Source organism: Canis lupus, chromosome 26, assembly GCF_048164855.1.
Source record: "Canis lupus baileyi chromosome 26, mCanLup2.hap1, whole genome shotgun sequence".
NCBI lineage: Eukaryota > Metazoa > Chordata > Mammalia > Carnivora > Canidae > Canis > Canis lupus.
Window position 1 is genome coordinate 4,498,049 of NC_132863.1, and position 24,616 is coordinate 4,522,664.

Genomic DNA, 24,616 nt, shown 5'->3' on the forward strand with positions numbered 1-24,616 from the left:
ACATCCCCGGGTCTCATGGGGTCTCCTTACAATATAATGGCTAAAAAAGAGGGAGAAAATTGGGGTCACTAAAATGGGATAATGATAACCGCAAGGCTTTCTGTGTATGGTGTATACGTACACTGGGAATTCAATATTTATACAGTGATTCTTTCTGTGGCCAGGGCGGCGGTGATTTTTTTTGAAAAGCTTTTATGTGTATTTCCTAGCTGGACTTTCATCACCAGCCTGTGGCACGCAGGCTTATTTTATTAACAAGAAAAGGGAGCTAAGAGGAATGAGATGGTTTTTCTAAGATCACACAGCACATATGATAGGAAAGCCAGGATTGGAACTTTTGCTTTAAACATTTGCCATGCAGTTAATTTCTATAAGTTCGAGTTCCCCTGTGTAGACACCATCCGTAAAGGAAGTTACATAGTATTGGACCTTTACTACTTTTATTTTTTCACAAGCACTACCTCTTCTGTTGCTGTTATGAGGTTGAAATTGTTCTGATGCAGAGGCAGGATGTGCAACTCCTACTGTCCTGAGGAAGAAGAGCCAAGAGCAAAGATTTTTTCTAGTCTTTAATGGCCGCTGGAGGTGACCACTATAGTAAAAGCATCCTTTTATGTGGAGACTGTTGCCTGGATAGAAAAGCAGTGATTCAGCATAGATTAAGGGTCCTGATCATGGGGTTGGCTTTGGCTCAAACCTGTCTCCATGGCTGTCTCAGTAATAACAGAAAGCAGAGGGGATCATTTCCTATTCATGCAATAGAAATTCCAGAAGTAGGTAGTCTAGGGTGTCTAGGGTGGAAGAGAACAGGCCCCATAACACTATCAAGGTCCCACATTCCTACTGTCTCCCTGTTCCACCATTTTTGGAACTTTAGTTCCATCTCAAGTTTGCCCCGGGGGTATGTCATGGCTGGATAGCTTGATTAATCTCATCTCAAGGAGGAATAAGGGAGGAGAGCAGGATAAGGCATCAGATGGTCACTGTCCTTTCAAACAGCTTCACAGGGAGCACTTCTCACCCTCAACTGCATCTATAGCTCATCCTTAAGAGCTAGCATATAGCTATTTCTACCTACCAAGAAGGCTGGAAAGGGGTGATTCAATTCTGACAAGTTGCTGCTCCCTCTACTCCCTGGGTTCTCTTACTGAGGAAGAAGACAACAGATACTGTGTAATTAATTAGAAGAGTTTGCTGCCGCTGACAATTACTAGATGAGTGAATACAGGCTAGTCTCTGTTGACTCACTTGCCACATGGGGAAAAATAGTGGCTCCTTCCTCACTACCACACCAGGGAGGGGTTGTGAGAATAAAGTGAAATATTTTGCATGACATACCATTGCAGTCCCGGGCACATAAATATTAAGATGTGGTGATCTAAGAAATGAGGTATGCAAATATGCTCAGCTTTCCTAGAGGTCTTGGAAATGCGAATTAAAACCTCAACAGGACATCACTTTTCTCTCCTTTACAATTGACAAAAATGAAAATGAACAATAATGTACACTGTTAGCAAGTTCATGAGGAAATGGGCACTCACAAACTACTAGCAAGATAACAGGAACAATGATTTTTGAGGGCAATTTGGCAGCAGCCCCCCCGGAATCCACCCTAAGGAAATATTTGCACAAATGTGTAAGGAGACCTGTGCAACAAGGATGGTCACTGAAGTACAGTTTGTAATAGTAAAAAAAAAAAAAAAAAAAAAAAAGCAAAAACCAGGGACGCCTGGGTGGCTCAGCGGTTGTGTGGCTGCCTTCTGCTCAGGTGGTGATCCTGGGATCCGGGATCGAGTCCAGCATCCGGCTCCTGCAAAGAGCTTGCTTCTTCCTCTGCCTGTGTCTCTGCCTCTCTCTCTCTGTGTGTCTCTCATGAATAAATAAACAAATCTTTAAGAAAAATGCAAAAACCAAAGAAATAGCAAAAACTGAACATATCCAAACAAGGAACGTTTAATTAAACTGTAGTACATTCATACTGTAGCTCACTATGCAGAAAATTAGAAGAGAAAGATCTGTGTGTATGTAATGACAAGGAAGGGGAAAAGATAGGGAATACATCGTTAAGTAAAATCATAGCTATAGAATGACATGTAGAATATGATGTCATATATTTAACTCATTTCATACAGTGCTCCAAATCTCTTTTCTCTGTTTCTCTGTCTCTGTCTATATCTATACACATGGTATACATATGTATATCGGCATGCATAAGCATACATATAGATGCTTGTATTTGTATAGCTGATGCTCTAGAAAGGAATGCACCCAACATTGGTCACTTCTTGACTTGGAACAGGGAAGTGGTCAAAGAAACTTTATCTTTAGCCTCTCCTGTAATGATTTACCTACATGATTTTGATGGGGGGTACAGTATACTTCCTTGATGGTACATGACAAGGTACGGGTTCCCAAGCTCTTCATTTTCTTCAGGGGTTCTGGGATGGAAACTGTGGAGGGGGGAGATTCTTAGTGTGTTGGATGAATTGAGGCAAGGACTGCCCAACAGCTGAGGGCTTCTCTCTTCTTGCTCTCGCTAGGGCTGGGGTCCAGGGGGCTCTTACACCTTGGAGGCCATGTGGACCATAAGGTCCACCACTTGGTTGCTATAACCAAATTCATTGTCATACCAGGAAATGAGGTTGACAAAGCAAGCAATGCCAGCCCCAACATCAAAAGAGGAAGAGCAGGTGTCATTGTTAAAGTCATGGGAGACAACCTGGTCCAGAGTACCTCTGGATGCCATTGAGGGGGCCCTCCAGGGCCTGCTTTACCACCACCTTCCTGATGTCCTCATATTTGGCTGCTTTCTCCAGGCAGCAGGTCAGATCCATGACTGACAACGTTGAGGGTGGGGACACAGAAGGTCATGTCAGTGAGCTTCCCATTCAGCTCAGCCTACTGCCTTGGCAGTGCCAGTAGAAGTAGGGATGATGTCCTGGGCAGCCCCTCAGCCATCACATGACAGCTTCCCATTTTTTTTTTCTCTTTGTGTTTTATTAATTACTTTTGTTGATCTCCATCACAGATGGAATTTTTCACTGGTAATTTCTCAGAACTAAATCCACTCATATGGAATTCGAGCAATTAAAATAAATTTCATACCATAGAGGAGGAAATGACAACAAACAATAAGAAGGAGTGGAAGGGATATTGGGACCAGCCAATAGGACCAATCAGTTCTCTTTTTTTAAATTATTTTTTATTGGAGTTCAATTTGCCAAAATTCAGCATATCACACAGTGCTCATCCCATCAAGTGCCCCCCTCAGTGCCCGTCACCCAGTCACCCCAACCCCCCGCATACCTCCCTTTCCACTACCCCTTGTTCGTTTCCCAGAGTTAGGAGTCTCTCATGGTCTGTTACCCTCTCTGATATTTCCCACTCATTTTCTCTCCTTTCCCCTTTAATCCCTTTCACTATTTTTTATATTCCCCAAATGAATGAGACCATATAATGTTTGTCTTTCTCCGATTGACTTACTTCACTCAGAATAATACCCTCCAGTTCCATCCACGTTGAAGCAAATGGTGGGTATTTGTCATTTCTAATGGCTGAGGAATATTCCATTGTATACACAGACCACATCTTCTTTATCCATTCATCTTTCGATGGACACCGAGGCTCCTTCCACAGTTTGGTTATTGTGGACATTGCTGCTAGAAACATTGGGGTGCAGGTGTCCTGCTGTTTCACTACATCTGTATCTTTGGGGTAAATCCCCAGCAGTGCAATTGCTGGGTCATAGAGCAGTTCTATTTTTAACTCTTTGAGGAACCTCCACACAGTTTTCCAGAGTGGCTGCACCAGTTCACATTCCCACCAACAGTGCAAGAGGGTTCCCCTTTCTCCACATCCTCTCCAACATTTGTGGTTTCCTGTCTTGTTAATTTTCCCCATTCTCACTGGTGTGAGGTAGTATCTCATTGTGGTTTTGATTTGTATTTCCCTGAGGGCAAGGGATGCGGAGCATTTTCTCATGTGCATGTTGACCACGTCTATGCCTTCCTCTGTGAGATTTCTGTTCATGTCTTTTGCCCATTTCATGATTGGATTGTTTGCTTCTTTGCTGTTGAGTTTAATAAGTTCCTTATAGATCTTAGATACTAGCCCTTTATCTGATAGGTCATTTGCAAATGTATTCTCCCATTCCGTAGGTTGTCTTTTAGTTTTGTGGACTGTTTCTTTTGCTGTGCAGAAGCTTTTTATCTTGATGAAGTCCCAATAATTCATTTTTGCTTTTGTTTCCCTTGCCTTCATGGATGTATCTTGCAAGAAGTTGCTGTGGCCAAGTTCTAAAAGGGTGTTGCCTGTGTTCTCCTCTAGGATTTTGATGAATTCTTGTCTCACATTTAGATCTTTCATCCATTTTGAGTGTATCTTTGTGTCTGGTGAAAGAGAGTGGTCTAGTTTCATTCTTCTGCACGTGGCTGTCCAATTTTCCCAGCACCATTTATTGAAGAGACTGTCCTTTTTCCAGTGGATAGTCTTTCCTGCTTTGTCGAATATTAGTTGACCATAGAGTTGAGGGCCCATTTCTGGGTTCTCTATTCTGTTCCGTTGATCTATGTGTCTGTTTTTGTGCCAGTACCACACTGTCTTGATGACCACAGCTTTGTAGTACAACTTGAAATCCGGCATTGTGATGACCCCGGCTCTGGTTTTCTTGTTCAATATTCCCCTGGCTATTCGGGGTCTTTTCTGATTCCACACAAATATGATTATTTGTTCCAACTCTCTGAAGAAAGTCCATGGTATTTTGATAGGGTTTGCATTAAATGTATAAATTGCCCTGGGTAACATTGACATTTTCACAATATTAATTCTTCCAACCAATGAGCATGGAATATTTTTCCATCTCTTTGTGTCTTCCTCCATTTCTTTCAGAAGTGTTCTATAGTTTTTAGGGTATAGATGCTTTACCTCTTTGGTTAGATTTATTCCTAGGTATCTTATGCTTTTGGGTGCAATTGTAAATGGGATTGAGTCCTTAATTTCTCTTTCTTCAGCCTCGCTGTTAGTGTAGACAAATGCCACTGATTTCTGAGCATTGATTTTGTATCCTGCCACACTGCCGAATTGCTGTATGAGTTCTAGCAATCTTGGGGTGGAGTCTTTTGGGTTTTCTATGTACAGTATAATGTCATCTGTGAAGAAGGAGAGTTTGACTTCTTCTTTGCCAATTTGAATGCCTTTATTTCTTTTTGTTGCCTGCTGAGGCTAGGACTTCTAGTACTATGTTGAATAGCAGTGGTGAGAGTGGACATCCCTGCCGTGTTCCTGATCTTAGGGGAAAGGCTCCCAGTGTTTCCCCAGTGAGAATGATATTTGCTGTGGGCTTTTCGTAGATGGCTTTTAAGATGCTAAGGAATGTTCTCTCTATCCCTACACTCTGAAGAGTTCTGATCAGGAATGGATGCTGTATTTTGTTAAATGCTTTCTCTGCATCTATTGAGAGGATCATATGGTTCTTGTTTTTTCTCTTGTTGATATGATCTATCACGTTTATTGCTTTGAGAGTGTTGAACCAGCTTTGCATTCCGGGGATAAATCCCACTTGGTCATGGTGAATAATCTTCTTAATGTATTGTTGGATCCTATTGGCTAGTATCTTGTTGAGAATTTTTGCTTCCGTGTTCATCAGGGATATTGGTCTATAATTCTCCTTTTGGTGGAGTCTTTGTCTGGTTTTGGAATTAAGGTGATGCTGGCCTCATAAAACGAGTTTGGAAGTATTCCGTCCTCTTCCAGCTTTCGGAACAGCTTTCGTAGAATAGGTATTATTTCTTCTTTAAACGTTTGATAGAATTCCCCTGGGAAGCCATCTGGCCCTGGACTTTTGTGTCTTGGGAGGTTTTTGATGACTGCTTCAATTTCCTCCCTGGTTATCGGCCTGTTCACGTTTTCTATTTCTTCCTGTTCCAGTTTTGGTAGTTTGTGGTTTTCCAGAAATGCATCCATTTTTTCTAGATTGCCTAATTTAGTGGTGTATACCTGCTCATAATATGTTTTTTAAATCGTTTTTATTTCCTTGGTATTGGTTGTGATCTCTCCTTTTTCATTCGTGATTTTATTAATTTGAGTCTTTTTTCTTTTTAATAAGGCTGGCTAATGGTTTATCTATCTTATTAATTCTTTCAATGAACCAACTCCTGGTTTTGTCAATCTGTTCTACAGTTCTTCTCGTCTCTATTTTATTGAGTTCTTTTTGAATTTTTATTAACTCTCTTCTTCTTCTGGGTGTAGGTTTTATTTGCTGTTCTTTCTCCAGTTCCTTTAGGTGCAAGGTTAGCTTGTCCATTTGATTTTTTTTCCAATTTTTTGAGGGATGCTTGTATTGAGATGTATTTTCCTCTCAGGACTGCTTTTGCTGCCCAAAGATTTTGAACTGTTGTTTCTTCATTCTCATTAATTCCCATGAATCTTTTTAATTTTTCTCTAATTTCCTGGTTGACCCTTTCATCTTTTAGCAGGATGCTCTTTAACCTCCACGTGTTTGAATTTCTTCCAAATTTCTTCTTGTGATTTAGTTCTCGTTTCAAAACATTATGGTCTGAAAATACGCAGGGGACAATCCTAATCTTTTGTTATCGGTTAAGACCTGATTTGTGACCCAGTATGTGGTCTATTCTGGAGATAGTTCCATGTGCACTTGAGAAGAATGTGTATTCAGTTGCGTTTGGATGTAAAGTTCAGTAAATATCTGTGAAATCCATCTGGTCCAGTATATCATTTAAAGCTCTTGTTTCTTTGGAGATTATGTGCTTAGAAAATCTGTCATTTACAGAAAGCACCATGTTGAAGTCTCCTAGTATTAGTGTATTATCTAAATATGTCAAAAAAATAAATATGTCTTAACTTTGGTTATCAATTTATTGATATACTTGGCAGCTCCCACATTCGGGCATAAATATTCATGGTTGTTAGCTCCTCTTCTTGGACAGATCCTTTAAGTATAATATAGTGTCCCTCTTCATCTTACTACAGTCTTTGGGATAAACTTTAATTTATCTAATATGAGCATTGCTACCCCTGCTTTCTTTTGAGGACCATTTGAATGGTAAATGGTTCTCCAACCTTTTATTTTCAGGCTGTAGGTGTCCTTACATCTAAAATGAGTCTCTTGTAGGCAGCAAATAGATGGGTCTTGCTTTTTTATCCAGTCTGAAACCCTGTGTCTTTTGATGGGATCATTAAGCCCATTCAGATTCAGAGTTACTATTGAAAGATATGAATTTAGTGTCATCATAATACCTATTCAGTCCCTGTTTTTGTGGATTGTTTCTTTGGGCATCTTCTTTCTTTTACAGAGTCCCCCTTAATATTTCTTGCAGAGCTGGTTTGGTGGTCACATATTCTTTCAGTTTCTGCCTATCTTGGAAGCTCTTTATCTCTCCTATTCTGAATGAGAGCCTTGCTGGATAGAGTATTCTTGGCTGCATGTTCTTCTCATTTAGGACCCTGAATATATCCTGCCAGCCCCTTCTGGCCTGCCAGGTCTCTGTGGAGAGGTCTGCTGCTAATCTAATAGTTCTCCCCATATAAGTTAGGGATCTCTTGTCTCTTGCTGCTTTAAGGATCTTCTCTTTATTTTTGGAATTTGCAAGTTTCACTATTAAATGTTGAGGTGTTGAATGGTTTTTATTGATTTTAGGGGAGGATCTCTGTATCTCCTGGATCTGAATGCCTGTTTCCCTCACCAAGTTAGGGAAGTTCTCAGCTATGATTTGTTCAAATACACTTTCTGGTCCTCTGTCCCTTTCAGCATCCCCTGGATCCACAATTAAACATAGATTTTTCCTTCTGAGGCTGTCATTTATTTCCCTTAACCCTTCTTCATCGTCTTTTCATTGTTTTTCTCTTTTTTCCTCAACTTCCTTCCTTGCCATCAACTTGTCTTCTATGTCACTCACTCTTTCTTCTACCTCATTAACCCCCATCGTTAGGCCCTCCAGTTTGGATTGCATCTCATTTAATTGATTTTTAATTTCTGCCTGATTAGATCTAAATTCTGCAGTCATGAAGTCTCTTGAATCCTTTATGCTTTTTTCCAGAGCCATCAGTAGCTTTATAATGGTGCTTCTGAATTGGCATTCTGCCATTGAAATGTAATTCAAATTCTGTAATTGTATGGGAGAGAGTGCTGTTTTTGATTCTTTCTTTTGTGGTGAGTTCTTCTTTCTAGTCATTTTGCTTAGTGCAGAGTGGCTAAAAACAAGTTGTACTGGAATAAGGAAGAAAAAGAAAGAGAAAATGGGGAAAAACAAAGAAACAAACAAAACAAAGAATAAAAAACAAAGACAAAAACAAACAAACAAACAAAAAACAACAAGGAGGAGTACTCTCTGGTTCTATATACTGTATATCCCTCGACTTCCCCTGGAGTTTTCCAGCGTTGCTTGGTCAAGAACTTGCTTCCCCTGTCCTTCCAGCTGGTCTTTTGGGGGAGGGGCCTGCTGTGCTGATTCTCAGGTGTGTGCACCCGAGGGAGCTGCCCTGCCCGCTGCCAGGTGCACGGCTCAATAGGAGCTGTTTATCTTGTGAGGCCTCTGTTCCCTGGTGGCCCCGACCCTCCCAGGCACAGGGTGACACAAGGAGGAACAACAGTGGCATCAGCCAGGTCTCCAGCTCTGGAGTCAGCTCCCACAGTAACTACCGCAGTCTCCCAGTCTGCACTGGCTTGGATGCTCCAGGGGCGGGGGGCGCTGATTTGCATAGCTCAGGGAACCCAGTGGCAGGAGCGTCCTCGCTATCCTGTGCCCTCCCCGCCTTTGCCTGTTCCATGGGGAGTGCAGGATCCTGGGCTGTGTCCCCCGGCGCCCTGGGATCCAGGGCCTGTGCTGCTGGAGTCGCGCTCCCGAGTCTTGGCTCCGGAAGGAGCAGGAGGCAGCCCCCTCTGCTCAGAGCCACGCCTGAGCTTCTCCCGAGGCCCCGCCGGGCACGCTCTAGCCCTTTACCGCACTCGGCCCGCGGTGTGTACCAATCAGTTCTCTATTGGTGTTGGGTTTTGCAAAGGCTGGCTCATGATAACTTGTACAACATAGTCCTTTGGGATCTTCAGCTCTTCCAACTTCATTTGTCAGTGAGAAGTCTGCCAGAAAAGAACCATCGCTGGTTACTCGGTTCTATGGTCTTCTGAGTGGCAGTGATTGCATGGGCTGTGGTCATGATGCCCTCCCAGATGCCGAGGTTGTCATGGATGACCTTGGCCAGAGGGGACAAGCAGTTGGTGATGCCAGAGGCATTGCTGATAATCTTAAAGGAGTTGTCATGCTTTTTGTGGTTCACGCCCAGCAGCAGAAGGGGCAGAGACAATGACCCTCTTGGCCCCATCCTTCAAGTGACCCCTCCTTCTCCATGGTAGTAAAACCCCAGTGGACTCCACAACATACTCAGAACCAGTATCACCAGATTTGATAGGGAGAGCTTACTCCTGGAAGGTGGAGATGAGCTTTCCATTAATGACAAGTTTCCTGTTCTCAGCCTTGATTGTGCCATTGAATGTGCTGTGGATAGAATCATACTGGAACATGTAGACCATGTCGTTGAGGTCAATGAAGTGTCATTGATGGCGACAATACCCACTTTGCCAGAGTGAAAGGCAGACCCAGTGACCAGGTACCCAATACAGCCAAATCCATTTACTCTGACCTCCACCATGATGTCTCCGCAACTCGGCTGTCACTACACCAGAAGATACAACTGTCTGTCAAACAGGGAGGAGCAGAAGGCCATGATTTTTTTAAATGTACATTTTATTGTTGGGTCTTGTATTTGTACTTCATGTCTTGTGAGCAGAGGCACCAACAGCTTTTGTTCCAGACTATCAGTTCAAGGATATTTGTATAGCTAAAAGGCTTGGAAAATAGGGATGGTCTCTCTCTCTCTGAGGCAAGGATAGGTTTGTCTGCTGTCCAATCTGGTAAAGATAATGTCCCCACCGGGACAAAGTTTGAGCAGTTTGCTTGCAGCCCCTTTAAAAAACTGAGATTTCCTAAGCCTAGGGTCTCTCAGGTCCACTGCAAACTCAGTGTGTGTGCTGCATCCACTTGGGCTCATCTCCATGTCACCCCCATGGTACTTAGGGGTCAAAGGGAACTGATGCAAACAGGAAGCCCACAATTCCTGGGAAGAATAAAGTCCCTTTGTCTCTGACCTGGGAATCTTATGTCTTCACTGGCATCCATGAGATTGAGGCAGGTTCAGCATGTTGACAATGCAATGTAAATACTGAATGAGTGGACTTATACGTGCAGCCAGCACCAGATCCAGAAAAAGATCATGAGCAGCATCACAGGAATCTCCTTGATGTACCCTTCAGTCAATACCCTGCAAGAGTAATTCTTATCTAACAGCATGGATTAGTTTTACCTGTTTTGAGCTTTACATCATGGGATGACATGGTATGTACTCTTCTGTGTACATTTTTTGCAACATCATGTTTATAGGATTTATTCACTCCTATTGTCATAGGGAGTTCATCATAATCATGGCTGTGTCAGTAAACCACAATTCACATATCTATTTATTGTTGATGGAAATTTATATTATTTCTAGTTTTTTACTATGTAATTATTTTTTACCAGGTTTATTGAGATATAATTGACATACATCACTATCTAAGTTTAAGGTGTTCAGCATAATGGTTTGACTCACATATATTATGAAATAATTACCTTAATAAATTTAGTTAACATCTATCATCTTACACAGATACAATAAAAAGAAATGGCAAAATGGCAAATTTTTTTTCCCTTGTGGTGAGAACTATTAGGATTTACTCTGTTGACAACTTTCCCATATACCGTATAGCAGCATTAGCTATGCCGTCATGCTGTATGTTATATCCCTAGTACTTATTTATCTTATAACTGAAAGTTTGTACTTTTCACCACCTTCCCGAATTCTCCCAATTCTTTCTTCTTTTTTTTTTTTAAAGGAGAGCATATTCATATATTGCTTGTGTGATTTTCATTGTGGAAATTTTCAAACATGCATACAAGTTAAAAGAATAATATAATGATTCTGTATATACCCACAGCCTATTTTTTTTTTTTGTTTAAGATTTTATTTATTTATGAGAGAAACAGAGAGAGGCAGAGACACAGGCAGAGGGAGAAGCAGGCACCCTGAAGGGAGTCTGATTTGGGACTCAATCCCAGGACCCCGGAATCATGACCTGAGCCAAAGGCAGATGCTCAACCACTGAGCCAACCAGGCATCCCACCCACAGCCTAGCTTTAACAAGTATCAACTTCTGACATTTAGTTATAATTAAACTATAATTACAATTTAATAATATTTAAAAAGGAATCAGCCTTTTGATTCCCTGAATTGCTTACAAGATGAAAGTATCTCTATGATGAAAGAATAATACCAAGTCATTTTCATTGTCATGCCTTTAAGTACATTTATATGTGGCTGATATCCAAATTTATTTCTCTGGCCAAAAGCTCTCTGATGAACTCCAGATTCATATATCCATCTGCCTCCTTCATATATCCATCTCTATTTGGATGTCATTTTAGGTCTGGTTCCTCAGAAGCAGACCTTAAATGAGGAATTGTGTATATGATCTATAAGGGGCCACTCTTAGGAGAAACTAGAAAGGCAATGAGGGAAGCAGGATAGGGACAGAGCAGGCAAGGAAACAAAGCAAGGTACAATACTGGGCAAAGTTCTGTAGAAGGTGACCTCAGCTTGGTCCCACAAAGGTGCTCTGGAATGCGAGTTATGGCTTGAGGTTTGTACCAGTGCAAGAAATGGGAGCTGGGCTATTATATCCTTGCACTCATCAGTCATTGTCTGAGTGTGGCTTTGAGTGTGGGAACACAATCTCCCAGACACTTCCAGTTTGGCAGTGGAACACTGAAGCAGCAGGATTTGCTTCTGAATCTATTAGACATCTCCGACTAAATGTGTCCAGAACTTCTGATACTCCTTCCCCAATTCCCATCTCTCAACTCCAACCTTCCAGTTACTTCCCCAGAGTACCTTGGAGTCATCCATCATGACTCTTTCTGTCATGCCCCCATCAATATATCAGAATAAGATTGGCTCTACATTTAAAATGTATCCAGAATCTCATTACCTCTACTGCTACTCTGTTGAGCCACTATCGGGTCTCACTGAAACTAATACCAGAGTTTCTTAGTTTGTCTCTTGGTGTCTACGCTTCTAGCTTCCCCCCACCAATCTCTTCTTAGGAAAGCAGAACGAAAAATCCCGTCAAAATGGAAGTGATCATGGTAGTCCTCTGATCAAGGTTTTCCCTGGCTCTCCATTTCCCACAGCATGTCAAGATCCTCACACAATGTTCTACAAGGTGGTCCCCTTCACCCTCGACCTGTTTACCTCTTGACCTCCTCTCCTACTACCATCCCTGTGGCTCACTGTTGGTGGTTGCATGTCTCCTGGCTATCTCCTGAACACACAGGTCTGAGCCTAGCTGATCCCTCTGGTTGCTACAGTTTCCTCCAAGATAATCACAGAGATCCCTCCCACGTCTCCTTCAAGATGGCTCAGTGTCACCTTTTCAGGGAGGTCTACCTGGACAAGGTATATAAAACTGTAACCATTCTCCATTTCCCTATACTCCTTATCGCTCTTATCTTGCTTCCCCCCCCTTTTATGCCATATAATTCACTGTCTTATTATGTGGTTTGTTGACTACTGTCTCCTCCCGCTAGCAAGTAAACTCCATGAGGACAGGAATTGTTGTGTGTTTAGTTTACTGATGTATACCAAGTTCATGGAATTGTCCGGGTACACAATATGTGCTTGATAAATACTTGCCAAATGAATGAATGCCCTTCTATAGACCTCAGTTTAGTGATACTCTCTCAAAGGAATATGTGCAGATTCAAGACCAGCAGTCTTTTAAATTGTGCCCCTTCAGTGACCAGTTGATGGAGATAGATTGTCCCCAAGGAGGGGCAGATACTTGGGCCAGGCAACTCCCTTCAGCTAATGGTTGTTTCTAGAAAGGGACTCAACAGTACATCCTAAGTAGGCACCTGCCATGCCACCATATGGTGGGGGCGCTCCAGTCATAAAGAGGGACTCTTGGATGGTCTCACAGCATCCACCATAGAATAATACCCCTTGACGGGATCCCTGGGTGGCACAGCGGTTTGGCGCCTGCCTTTGGCCCAGGGCGCGATCCTGGAGACCTGGGATCAAGTCCCACGTCGGGCTCCCGGTGCATGGAGCCTGCTCCTCCCTCTGCCTGTGTCTCTGCCTCTCTCTCTCTCTCTCTGTGTGTGACTATCATAAGTAAATAAAAATTAAAAAAAAAAAAAGAATACCCCTTGTCCTCTGAGGTGTACTTGCTCAGTGAATACTGCTTCAGGATTCTCCTTGTTCCCCACCCTCCCACACAGGGAAGTGTAATTACAAGAGGAAAGTTCATCAGATTAACCTTGTGTTCCAGCTGTTTTAGAACTGCAGTCGATACTCATTTTTTCCCTCCCTTGCTATCCATTCTGATTTCTCGTAGTCTCGGCCAGCATCCGTCCTGGCCTCAGTGGCTTACCAGATGGGGTGAACCAGGAGGAGTCATCCCTGGGGAGTCTGAGCCTCTAGTCTCCATGCCCTTTGCAGACTGTTGCTGCTTTTGTCCATTTACCATCAACACTGATCAGGGAAAGACTAAGGGGCACATGTTTCTCCCCCAACTATGTCATAGCAGCCCCTCCTCTTCCTGATCATGGTCAGTTTCCCTGTCAGGATGGTGACCCATCTCCTGCCTTGCTGCTCTTTTGGCATGAGGATTCTGAAGTTAGTGTTCATATCTTAAAGCTTAGTGGGACCCTTGTATCCCCCTGGTGAAAGTGTTCCCCCTTCTTGGGAACCAAAATTTCTAGTACCACAGAACTTAGAATTACAGAGAAAGAAGTACAAATTCTCCAAGTAAATCACTGGAAGTGATGGTGTATGGGGCCACTTTTATGTTCACTCCAGACCTATTGATTTCACCTACTATAAACACAGTACCACATGATGGTGATTGATTTATGGTATGTGTGACATTCTGGAGGACAGAAGCCCATCTTTGCAAGATATTATTTCTCACATTGATTGTGCCTTAAAAGGGTCATTTAACTACTCTGTCAGACTGGCAGTTTTTTGTAGCAGTGAATGCAGTAGAACCCATAGACATGAGACCACGGTGGACCATCTTTGCTGTAAAGTAGGTCCTTTGGCTCAATGTGACATAATGAGGGATCTTGTGTTGGTGGATCAAATATTCCGGAAGCCCTATAAATGTGCTTCTGGCTGAGACCCTAAGGACAGGACAAGCAAACTCCTACTTGGAATGTATGCTGCTTTGGTCAAGAAGAAAGGCTGCCCCCTCCAGAGTAGAAGAGGTCTAGTGTAATTAACCAGCTCTCAAGTAACTGGTTGGTCTTCTTGAGGAATGGTGCCATAATAGGACCACTGGTCTCTGTGGTTGGCATATTGGGTGACATTCAGTAACAGCATTAGCCATGGTGAGAGAGAACCCATTCTGTTGGGCCCGTGCATGACCCCCAAACCTGCCATCATTCCCTTTCAGTTCATATACTTATTTTGCCAGCACTAGAATAGTTGATGAAGGAGGAAGACTAAGTCATTTTGCCTACCTGATCTTTTACTGTCTTTTCCATGATGGACATTAATATGAAATATGAACATCATTATATTTCATACTCTATCTTAGAAGACCCACTCATGTGGTTCAGGTATTAGCTTATGGAGAGAAACTATGGTGGATGGCATGGAATTGTTTCTTAATTGCACACACACACACACACATATAATTTTTAAGTTAATTCAAATTTTGAATTCAGTTAAGAAAAATATATATTCAGGGATGCCTGGGTGGCTCAGTGGTTGAGCGTCTGTCTGCCTTTGGCTCAGGTCATGATCTTAGGATCCTGGAATCTAGTCCCACATTGGGTTCCCCATGGGGAGCCTGCTTCTTCCTCTGCCTATGTCTCTGCCTCTCTCTCTGTGTCTCTCATGAATAGATGAGTAAAATCTTTATAATATAAATATATATATATTTAATGATATGTGATATCTGGGTTGGATTACTTTTTATTGTTGAGAGGTAAGAGGTAGTAGATTCAAGCTGATATATGACTTAAAAATATTTTCTTCCATTCTGTGGGTTCTCTTTATTTTTTGATAGTGTCCTTTAAAGCACAAAAGCTTTTGATTTTTATAAAGTTCAAAAATATTTTTAATCTGATTGTGTGTTTTGTGTTATTTCTAATAAACCATTACCTAATCAAATTTTTAAAAGAGTTTTATAGTTTTAACTCTTATATTTAGATCTCTGATCCATTTTGAGATAATTTTTGTATATGTTATAACATAGGTGTCCAAGTTCACCATTTTGCATGCTGCTGTCCAGTTGTACCTGCACCATTTGTTCAAAAAAATATTCTTTCCCTCATTGACAAGTCTCATCAATCTTCTAAAAAATCAATTGATGATAAAAGCAAGGGTTTATTTCTGGGTTCTCAGTTCTATGCCATTGATCTGTATGTCTATCCTTAATGACAGTAGTACATAATTTTGAATTATCCAGGTTTGCACTAAATTTTAAATTGGAATATGTGAATTCTCCAATTCTATTCTTATTTTTCAAGATTGTTTTGGCTATTTTTGGTCCTTGGCATTTCTATATAAACTTTGGAATAGAACCTGTCAATTTCTGCAAAAAGTTAGCTAGCTGGGATTTTGTTAGAGAAAACATTGAATCTGTAAATCATTAAAAAAGTGTTACTGAAAATAAATAAATAAATAAATAAATAAATAAATAAATAAATAAAGTAAAAAGTGTTACTGCCTTAAAAATATTAAGCTATCCAATCCATGAACATAGGATGTCTTTTCATTATTTAGATCTCCTTTAACTTTTTTCAACACTGCCTTACGGTTTTCAGCATATAAGTCTTACACTTCTTTTGTTAAGTTTACTAAATGTTTTATTTTTGTTGAAGTATTATTTCTTTTCTTTGCCTAATTGTCCTACCTGAATTTTATAACCCAATCTTGGAGGCTTCATGTTGTATTTCAAGGAAGAAATTATTTACCTACTGTAAAGAGCAGTCTAGCAGGAGGTAGTCATGTGGTTTCCTAATGAATAATAATAGCCCATTTAGATGCTTATTATTCACATTCTTTTGAAAGTGCCTGCTTAAGCCTTTTGTCCATTTAAAAACTTGGTTTATTCCCCCATCCCATCCCACCCCACCCCACCCTGCCAAATTTGTTGAAATCCTAAACTCAAGGTGATGGTATTAGAAGATGGGGCCTTTGGGAGGTGATTAGGTCATTGTGGGTGGGACCTTCATGATTGGGATTAGTGCTCTTGTGAAAGAGACTTAACAGAATTCCCTAGTTCCTTCTACCATATAAGGGCACAATGAGAAGGGATCAGAAAGTGGGTCATAACTGGACAATGCATTTCTGAGCACTTTGATCTTGGACTTCCTAGCCTCTAGTACTGTGAGTCAATAAATTTCTGTTTTTTATAAGCTATCTCATCTGTGATATTTTGTTATAGTAGCCCCAACAGACTAAGGCAGATGTACAACTTGAGAATATTTTCTCCCAGTGTGTGGCTTGCCATTTCACTTTCTTAATGGTGTCTCTTGATGAGTGAATTTTCCACTTTGATGCAGTCTAGTTTATCAGGGTTTTATTTTATTATTATTATTATTATTTTTTATGGTCCATAGTTTTTGTGTCATGTTTAAGAAATCTTTGCCTACCCAAGTTCATGATGAATAGTCTCTTCCATTTTCTTTTAGGATTTTTACAGTTCATCTTGAGCTCATTTTTGTGGATGGTGTGAGGTAGGGGTCAAGGATCATTTTTCAAAATATAAATTTCCTGGGATGATATATTGAAAATATTGAAGAAAAGAAACTGATAACCAAGAATGTACTTGTCAAAGTTGTCCCTTCAGAAAGGAAGGCTAAATAAACAAACAAATGCTGAGGGAGTTCATCACTACTAGACCTGCTTTACCAGAAATGTTGAAAGGAGTTCCTCAAGCTGAAATGAAAGGATGCTAGCTAGTCACATGAAAACACACAAAAATAAACAACACACTTGTAAAAGCAAGTATATAGTCAGTTTCAGCATACTGTAATATCATGGTATGTTAATCACTTAACTCTAGTATGAAGGTTGAAGGACAAAATTATTGAAGATAATTATAGTTACAACAATTTGTTAATGGGTACAAATATAAATATAAAAACAAGTAAAGTGTGACATCAAGAACATAAAATGGGTGTGTGGAGAAATGAAAGGTTAAAGTTGTTGTGTGATTGCTATCAAATTAAAATATACTGGTGTATCCATAAGAATTTAAGTAAGCCTCAGGGTAACGACCTATCAAAACCCCAAACCTATGATAGACACACACACGATTGGGAAAGTATACCACTATGGAAAATCACCAGTTCACAAAGGAAGGCATCAAAAGAGGAAGAAAGGAATAAAGAAATCACAAAACAAAACAAAACAAAAAACAAAACAAACAAAAATAAATCACAAAACAGACAGAAAATAATTAACAAGATGTAATAGTAAGTCCTTACCTATCAATTACTTTAAGTGTAAATGGATTAAGTGTTCCAATCAAAAGGAATAGAGTGGTTGAATGAATTTAAAAAAAGAAAAAGAGACCCAACTATATGCTGCCTACAAGAGACACACTTCAGCTTCAAGGACACACATAAGCTTAAAGTGAAGAGATAGAAAAAGATATTCCAAGCAAATGGAAACCAAAAGAGAATAGAAGTAGCTATACTTATATCAGATAAAATAGACTTTAAAAAACAAAAACTGTAAAAAGAGACAAAAGTCATTATAAAATGAGAAAGGGGTCATCAAGAAGATATAATAATTATAAATATACATGTGTCCAACACCAGAGCATCTACATATATTAGCAAATACTAAGAGATCTGAAAGGAGAAATAGACAACAATACAATAATAGTGGGGAGCTTCAATATCCCCACTTTCAACAAAAGATAGACCATTCAACAGAAAATCAAAAAGCACACATTGAACCTGAACTGTGCTTTAGACCAAAGGGAACTGACAGACTTGCAGAGAACATGCCATCCAACAGAAGCAGACTATACATTCTTCTCAAGGGCACACAGAACATTCCTTAGGACAGATCATATGTTAGCTCACAAAATAGGACTTGACAAATTTAAAGACTGAAATTATACCAAGTATCTTTTCTAACTACAGTGGTACAAAACTAGAAAGCAATAATAGGAGGAAAATGGGAAAATTCACAAATATTTGGAAATTAAATAACACATATATTAAATTTTTTGTTCTCCAGTGGTTGCCTCCAAAACTCAACATGGCGTCCCACAAGTACTTGATTTCTAAAATCTTTTCATGTTTTCGACTGAACAACTTCTGTTATATTAAAAGAAGACTTGGTTCATGTATATCCTTTCCTTGTCTTTCCCTTTTAAGTTCTGGTTGGGAAATCTTTTTTTTTTTTTTTACCAACCTTTCCCCTCTTTTATTTTCTAATTGAAACCACTTTGCCATGTATTGCTGCTTCTACATGCACAGAAAAACATTTGCTTTATGCAAGTGACACTTACATGTCACTTTTCTCGCTGTAAATACTTTCTCCCTTTTGGATATAAATGTGTTTTTCACCTTTGATTCGACTGGCATCACTTCAATTAAAGGACAGAAAAATAAAACTAACATGGGAATCATGCGTGTGTGAAACGGAAACCTCATCAAATGTTAGAGCACATATACATACAACCAAACTTAACACCTGATTCTTTCTTTTATCTGAGCAATAAGGGTGAGAGATTCTTTGAAATCCTCCCTGGAATCCATGTAAATGACCAAGATAGTTAGGCAGCAAATGATCTTCAAAGTGGGGATCCTTCCAACAAATGTTTGCATTGATTTAATTATTTCCAAAGGCTGATTGATGCCAGGAAGAACAAAGAGATAAGGCAAAACCCATCTGTTTTATTGCCCTTGTGTCCTGTATTTTAGAATGATCATGTGATATTGGACAAATTCTGTGGTCACTTAAGGAATTTCAGACATTCCCTACTCAGGGCTAACGTCAGCTGGTGGGTAGGGTAAGGACAAGCTGCACCATGGGGTCAGGTCTCTAGAAGTCCTTGTCTCCTCTGTTGCTTGTTAGTTGTTCTCTCTGGTGTTTGCAGATTAAGCTAATTAAGAAAGGGTTAGAGACAACTAACCAGTTATTCTAACCTAATATCAAACAATTATTTAGTTTGAATTTTTTAATTTTAATTCTTTAAGTTTTAAGATGTAAAATCCAGTGTGACTTTTCCATATTGCAGATGAAGAAATGAGAGTGGGTTTTTAGCTTGTGTTAAATAGAAATAAGGAAAGGGTATCATCAAATACTTTATCTGAAAATTTCCTAGCAACTGAGGTAGGAAGACAGAGGAAAAAAAAAAAAAAAAAAAAGATGAGAGCGTTGGGAGGACAAATGAAGCCAGGGTACTGTGGAGAAAAAGCCAGGGTGATGAGAATAGCCGGATTCATTTATGTGGAAGAATTTTTTCATTATGAAGAAAATTATTCGTGATTCCTAAATACAGTATGTGATGGCAAGATTTTAATGTTGAAAAAGAAAAGATTTTAATGTTGAAAGTATTATTGAGAAAACTTAACAAATATGGCAAGAAATGGGAACTTTCATCATATACAGTTGACTCTCAAGCAACACAGGTTTGAACTGCCCAGGGTTCACTTATACATGGATTTTTTTCCAATAAATACTGTGCAATTCTGTAACTGTATTTTTTCTTCCTTATGATTTTCTTAACATTTTCTTTTTTCTAGCTTATTTTGCTGTAAGAATACAGAATACACACACACACACACACACACACACACCACGGTATAATACATGTAACATACAAGATACTTGTTAATCAACTATTTACATTACAGATAAGGGTTCCAGCCAACAGGAGGCTATTAGTAGTTACGTTTTTGGGGTGTCAAAATTATAAATGGATTTTCAGCTGTGCAAGGGTCCACATCCCTAACCCCCACATTATTCAAAGGTCAACTGTATTAGTATCCAAGAAGTAATGGTTGGTTTCAGTTATCCTAATCTTAGTACAAAGGACACAAAAAAGGCATGGAATTTTAATCATTTTGGCTAAAGGAACTTATCCGCTGATACAACTTTGGTGAGCAATGGATATCAGAGGACTAAAGTTCTAACCCAACGCTGTCTAAAAGAAATATAGTGCAAGGGGATGCCTGGGGTAGCTTAGCGGTTGAGTGTCTGCCTTTGGCTCAGGACATGATCCCGGAATCTGGGATCAAGTCCCACATCGGGCTCCCTGCATAGAGCCTGCTTCTCCACTCTACCTTTGTCTCTGTCTCTCTCTCTGTCTCTCATGAATAAATAAAATCTTAAAAAAAAAAATATAGTGCAAGACAGACATGCAACTTTAAATTTTCTTATAGACATCTTATAAAAAGTAAAAAAAATTAATAACATTTCATTTAATCAATATATTAAAAATATTTTCATTTCAACACATAAGCAATAAAAAATTATTAATGAAATACTTTATATCCTGTTTCAAACTTCAGTGTGTATTTCAGACAGCACATTTCAAGTGGGACACTAAATTTTTAATAGTTGAGGTGAAATATATCCCTTCTAAAACAATAAAGTTGTGTTTCACAGAAAAATATTTTACATTTCTTTAATTCTAAAATTAATTACAATGACATAAAATTAAAAATTCAGTTCCTCAGCCACACTAGCTAGCCACATTCCAAGTGCTCAAGAGTCATATGTGGCTGTGGACTGCTGTTTCGAATAGCATAGTGCTCACCAAAGCATGCCTTTAAGACTTTCACACGGTCCCATTGTGTTGCCTATCTTCCAGCCAGAACTTCTTGGGTTAGAATGAATTGTCATAGTTCATGCACATCCTGTTATGGGCTGCATTGTGTCCCCTCCACCCTGATTCATATATTGAAGTCCTAACTCCCAGTACCTCAGAATGTGACTATCCTTGGAGACAGGGACTTTGAAGAGGTAATTAAGGTGAAATGAGGTCATATGGGTGGGCCCTAATCCAATATGACTGGTGTCCTTATAAGAGGAGGGAATTTGGACACATGGTGAGACATGAGACATGCATGTATACAGAGGAATGGCCCTGTGAGGACACGCTGAGAAGGTGGCCATCTGCAAGCAAAGGAGAGAGGCCTCACAAGACAACAAACCTTCTGCCACCCTGATCTTGGACTTCACTCCAGAATATAAGAAAATAAATTTCTCCCATTGAAATTGGCCCCAGTCTGTGGTACTTCGTTATGGCAGCTTGGGCAGACTAATACACTGTCCCAGAACATAGAGGATTAAAAGAAATAGATAAGGTCTTTACCATTCCAAATGTATTCCTCTTATTTTGTCACCAGCTTCAAATTTGAATACTCACGAATCCTTAGATGTTGGCTCTCTGAAAATCAGCTAAAGGCAATGATGGTCCATAGGCGTTTTTTTTGTTTGTTTTGTTTTGTTTTTGTTTTTTGTTTTTTGTTTTTTACTAGCTTTGTTTGCAAGTTCTTTAGTGGTTGGTTGGACAGGATGTTGTGTGTATTTTCCTTTCGAAAGGTGGGGAATGAATGAGTCACATCAACAAACCACAAACACATGGCTTTGAGGTTCAAAATGAAGTGTCTGTGCCCATCAAATGAAGCCTCTTGCCTTTGTCCATCACAGACACAGAACCTCTTCAGGACCGCCAAAGTTCATTAATAGCGTTTGTGTCTATGCTAATACAATCAGAAAATTATGCAGACCGTCTATTTCTTTCCAGAGAGAACAGGGTGATCAGCCATTAGTGATTCACACTGATGAGCCTCCACTAATTGCGCAGAATGTAATTAGTGATTATATAATATTTGAGCTCTTGCAACTGTTATTAATGTCCATGATTCACCAGAGATGGGCCCTACTGAATGGAGTATGATTGCCGCATGCTAAATCTAGTTAATCCGAGATATGTTAATCAGCACAGGATGCACGTTAGGCAGTGGTTAAAAGCTCTGGTGACCTCACAACCCTGACAACAACCAAAGCCTGAATTGCTTACAATAGGTATCTTTTTTAAAAGAGAAATTTAGTAATTAAATGGCCTGGAAAACTTGAGGGCAGAGTTATTGGATTGTATTAACACATTCAGATTCTTCTGTAACAGATATGGTGACCAAAATGTTGTATTAGTGCTGGCATTAATTTATGATACATTGACTGTTGACTTACGGTGCTAAATCATGTGCTATATCGTGTGCTAAAGTTATCATGGTTGTCATATGGCTAAGGAAAACTGGATTGAGAAATAGTTCTTTTTAAGAGGAAAGATGGAGGTGCCTGGGTGGCTCAGTCAGTTAAGCTTCTGACTCTTGGCCTTGCCTCAGGTCATGATCTCAGGGTCCTGGGTTTGAATGCAGCATCCAGCTCTGTACTCAGCAGGAGATCTGCTTGAAGATTCTCTCCCTCTGCCCCTCCCCAATTCGTGCATGTGTGTATTCTCCCTCTCTCTTAAATAAGTAAACAAATCATTTTATTTTTTATTTATTTTTATTTTTTTATTTTTTTTAATTTTTTTTTTTAATTTATTTATGATAGTCACAGAGAGAGAGAGAGAGAGAGAGGCAGAGACACAGGCAGAGGGAGAAGCAGACTCCATGCACCAGGAGCCTGACGTGGGATTTGATCCCGGGTCTCCAGGATCGCGCCCTGGGCGAAAGGCAGGCGCCAAACCGCTGCGCCACCCAGGGATCCCTATTTTTTATTTTTTAAAGAGAACAGTTGACTATAATTGCCTAGAGCCTCCTTAGAGCACAATTTTTGAGGTACATTTTATGGAACAAAGTTCTAGAAGCAATAACATTATAGTGATATTTTGCTCCCTGTAATAAATAAAAGTTGTGTTCTAAAATGGATTCATATTTCACTATGTCTTGAGTCATGACAGATTTTCAAAACATTTATTTGTAGCAGATGCTGTGGATGCCCCAACTGGTTCTCCCTCAGTCATTGCATTCATCTGCAGCTACAGTGGACAGTTCCCATATATACTGTAAACTTCCCACCCAAGCATTTCCGTCTTTCTGCTTTTCTTCCCAAAGGGTTTCTTCTGCACCCCATGAACTTGGTCAACCCACTTGTAGGGCAACCTATAAGTGTCAAGGATTCAACAACTTGGGGTAAGTCTCAACTAACAGGGGCTGAAAGTTGGTGGATAAATTTCTCAGCTTCCCCCTCCTTTGGTGTGACAGTTCTGAGGGTGTGTTCCACATGGTTTTTCTGAAGGTCCCCAGCACCTCTGAGCATCATTTGCCCATAGTAGTAACTTGCTTCTGAACACTGTCCTTATCTGTTTTTCTCCCTTCCCTGCCTCATTTCCTGACTCCCTTACTTGGGTTTCCTGGTATCATCTTCTGTAATGCTTCATTTTATGCATCAGTTTGACTGACCATTGGCATACCTAGATTAAACATTATTTCTGAGTGTGTCTGTGAGGGTATTTCTGGGTGAGAATAACATTGGAATTGGTAGACTCAGCTAAGTAGATTATATTTACCAGTGTAGGTGGGTATCATCTAATCCATTGAGGGCTTCAATAGAATGAAAAGCAGATGAAGAAGGAATTTTCCTCTTTTCTTCCTGTCTCACTGTTGAGCTGGAACAGACATCTCATCGCACCTTTTCCTGCCTTTGGGCTCAGATTGAATCATACAACTAGGCTTCTTGGTCTTCAGCTTGAAGACAGAAAATCATGGGATTTCTCAGCCTCCATAATCATGTGAGCTACCCCATGTCTATCTATCCATCTATCATCTATCTATCTATCTATCTATCTATCTATCTATCTATCTATCATCATCTATCTATCCATACTATTGGTTCTGTTTCTCTGAAGAAACTTGGTTAAATATATCTCCCAAATAAACTATTTGCACCCAAGCCCTTGCCCAAGTTTGGCTTTTGGAGGAATTCAACTAAAAAAATCCTTCCTTATTTCTCCTTCATCCAATCCCACTACTCAATTATCCAGAGAGAATGTATCCAACTATGATAACTTCTAGCAGCCTCTTTATGTGTAGAAGCCCTGAGTAGTTCTGTCCTGTTATGTACTTTTTACTGGTGAATTTATGTGAATTAAAATCTTTATACCAACCATAATTTGTGCTTTAAGTGACAGTACATATGAATGAGTGTTTCCAGTGTGAGGTTTGTACAGGTTTACAAATTTCCAAGGCCTCAGTAATTTAATATGTTCTAATTCTTTATGAAATAATGTGGGTGTTGTAGACTCCAAGAAAAATAGCAACTTATGATTTATGTGATTTTCTCCCATTTCTGCATTTTATATAAATAAATACACTGGCACTTTTGCTTTGTAAGGTGCTTTCTAGTGGTTGTTTAATCAGCTTAGCGTCCTTCAGGGGTTGTTTGAATAAAGTTCTGCTGAGTAATGACAGGAACTCGTATCATTTCTTACTCTGTGCCAGACACTGTGCTAAGCTTTTTGTTATAA

The 24,616-nt window shown here is 39.9% G+C and overlaps 1 pseudogene; it reads right to left on the reverse strand.

Annotated features, from left to right (window-relative positions):
- Positions 1-2,560: 2,560 nt before the first annotated feature.
- On the reverse strand, positions 2,561-9,660 carry LOC140618860 (glyceraldehyde-3-phosphate dehydrogenase-like; annotated as a pseudogene).
- Positions 9,661-24,616: the final 14,956 nt, after the last annotated feature.